We start from the raw sequence: 2,901 nt of genomic DNA, 5'->3' as shown, positions 1-2,901 counted from the left end.
GCAGTGAGGGGGTGGGGCTGGGGGCAGGCCCAGGGCGGGGATTTGGGGAGGGATCCAATGGGGCAGTGAGGGGGTGGGGCTGGGGGCAGGGCCAGGGCAGGGATTTGGGGAGGGATCCAATGGGGGAAGGATGCGGCGGAGTCGGGGGGCGAGTGTCCCTCCAGGCTCTGCCTGTGCGCCGCAGCAGAGGGCAAAATTGTTTGTTTGTCCAGTGTCCCGACCAAACATCGGTCGGGACGTGGGACAAACAAGCAAATATCGGGACAATCCCGATAAAATCGGGACGTCTGGTCACCCTACATCAGGCTTCAAATTGAGAATAATTTCCCCTTCCTGCCCTGTGGGAGGGGAGACTTTTAAACGCGCTCTCTGTGCGACTGCACATGGCTAAGCAAAGAGAACAAACCCCCAATCCTCCCTGTGCTTTGGGAGCCAGGTTTGCGGGGGGAATTCTGTAGCTCAGATGACTTCACGCCTGGGCATTGGGATTCTTTACCAGTTTCTCTGGCATTGGGGAAGCTTTGTGTTCACAGCTCTGATGGCCGAGTGGTTAAGGCATTGGCATTGAAATCCAATAGGGCTCCCCTGCGCAGGTTCAAATCCTGCTCACAGCGAGGCCTGTGTTTTAGCCAGTCCCTCACCCGGGCAACACCTCTGTACAACCCCCTGAGACACTCTCAATTCTCTCCACACCCCAAGTAAATCCTGTTCTGCTCCTTTCATAGAGATCCCTGGGACACCACCTCACACTGTGTCCCTGAGGGGTCAGGCAAACTCTCAGCACCTGAAGCCTCTGCCACTCACCTGGTGCCCCATAGATCAGCCATAGCCCTGGTTCTGCTCCTCTCTCTAGAGTGCAAAAGGAGCCAAGTCAGCGACTCCATGGGAGCTATGGGGCTGCAGAACCAACAGAGGAAAAATAGGTGCTCAGCACCCACTGGCAGCCAGCTCCCCCACCACACACTACAGGCCTTGCTGACAAGCTCCTCTTCTTCCCCTTCAGCACCTCCCACCTGCCAGTGATCAGCTGTTCAGTGGGGTGCAGGAGGCACTGGGCGGGGACGGGAAGAGGTGGGGGTGGGAGAGGAATGGTGGAGGATGGGAAGAGGTGGGACAGGGGTGCGGCAAGACCTGGGGAGGAAAGGGGGGATTTGTCCCAGACTCCTCTAGGGCCGGCCCTGAAGGGAAGCACTGACTATCACAGTGACGATACAACTGACCAGCCTTGCGGGGGAGGCTGAGGGAGATCCGCACTCACCAGGTCTCTTCTCTCCCCCACGGTGAGCCAGACACTGCTCTCTCCTGGCTCTCACTCTAGCAGCTGGACGCCAAGGAGCCATTTCCCCACAGAAAGTGCATTGAGTGCCCCTGTGGTGCTGGGGGGCTGGCGCTGCTGCTGCCTGTGGGGCTGGCAGGGGGGCTGATGTCTGCACAGACTCTCAGCTGCCAGGCCGGAGGGGGCACTTGGGACCTTACCAGACTGGCTCAGTGAAGACGTGGGGTTGACAGAGCAATACAGACGCTCTCCAGAGCACGGAGCAGCAGCCGCCCATGCAGCCAGGCAATGAGCATTTCCCACAGCCTGGAGCCGAGGGGGAGGCGGCAGCTGCTGTTCCAGCTCCTCGGGGACAGGCCCTGTCAGCCAACAGCCACTTCTTACTCCCCACAGCTAAGGGCGTCGGGTTCCTCCGGTGGGGGTGTGGAGCAGCCATTCGTTTTCCTGTTTGCACTCCTCTGCGGTGTGAAAATCGGGGAGGGGAGGCAGAAGCCCCACTTCCCTCCCGAAATGATGCCCAGTGGGGGAAGCCAGGACAACATGCGGGGGTGGCAAGTGGTGGCCAGACTCTCACCGCCAGGGTCTAGTCTAGCTCAGGGTCCAGCTCAACTTCCTCCCCGCGCCACTGGCCCCCAGTCCCCTTCCACCACCAGGTCAACCCGGGCACTAGGGCTGGAACGGGGTGAGGCAGCAAGTCAAGCTGAGCAAGGCAGGCAAAAGCGAGTCTTGTCTTCATGGGCCACTCACAATGACGTCCTTTTTGTGTGCATCTGCTGCAAAAACATCCCGGGCAAAGAAGCAACAGGCCAAAAAAACCCCACATACAGCTGCTAAAGTAACTCAGTTGGGAGAGCGTTAGACTGAAGATCTAAAAGTCCCTGGTTCAATCCCAGGCTTTGGCAGGCACTTTCACCTCTCTTTCCCCAGTGGTGGCTTGTCTTCTGGGAGCACAACGGTGCCTGCACCCAAGGTGAGTCCCTGAGCTTGGGCTCTGCAATAGGAAAAGATACTGTGGGCATCTGCCCCTAGTTGGCTGGCCTGACCTTTAACAATGAAGGATGGGAGCTGTCTCTCCTACATGAGTTATTGGTAGACCCAATATGGCAGGAAGAGAGGAAGGCAGGGTGACCCTCAGGAATGGTGCCAGAGGGGGTGCTGGGCAATGACAGGCAGGAATAGGGGATGAAAACTCCTTTGTGCAGCTGACGGAGGGCAGTACCAGAGAAGGGGCATCTGTGAAAGTGGCCATGTGGAAGGTGGAAGGGATTTGGGGGCCCAGGAGGAGGCACTTGATGTTCAGTGCCTTGGAGCAGCTGGACTTGGACATGGTGGGTGTTCAGGAAATGCACATTAACAAGTCTAGGGTAGCTTGATGGGCAGAGGGTGATTGGTGGATGGGCCGATCTCTCTGGTCCTCCTGGCCAGTGAAGAATGATGGAGTTGGAGTCTTTTACTTCACATTCATGGTGCGAGTACAGAAGGGGCTGGAGCTCCAAAAAGGGAGGTTATTACTGGTGGGCTTTGTGCTCTGCAGCACTGGTTAGGGCTATATTAGTGTGTATGGTCCCTAGTTACAGCGAGAAAGGAAAGATCAATGGAAGGAACTGGCTCCCTTCCTCTGGACT

At 57.6% G+C, this 2,901-nt stretch overlaps 1 non-coding gene across 1 annotated transcript; it reads left to right on the top strand.

Moving 5' to 3' along the window:
* The first annotated feature begins 532 nt into the window (after nucleotides 1-532).
* On the top strand, nucleotides 533-614 carry TRNAS-UGA. The gene has a single exon. It is a non-coding gene; the product is annotated as a tRNA-Ser (tRNA).
* The last annotated feature ends 2,287 nt before the right edge of the window (nucleotides 615-2,901 follow it).

The sequence above is a fragment of the Mauremys mutica genome, unplaced genomic scaffold (genome assembly GCF_020497125.1).
Source record: "Mauremys mutica isolate MM-2020 ecotype Southern unplaced genomic scaffold, ASM2049712v1 000639F_np12_subseq_108309:227698_obj, whole genome shotgun sequence".
Taxonomy (NCBI): Eukaryota; Metazoa; Chordata; order Testudines; family Geoemydidae; genus Mauremys; species Mauremys mutica.
Note: the sequence above shows the minus strand (reverse complement) of the source record. Positions and strands in the feature narration are given on the sequence as shown.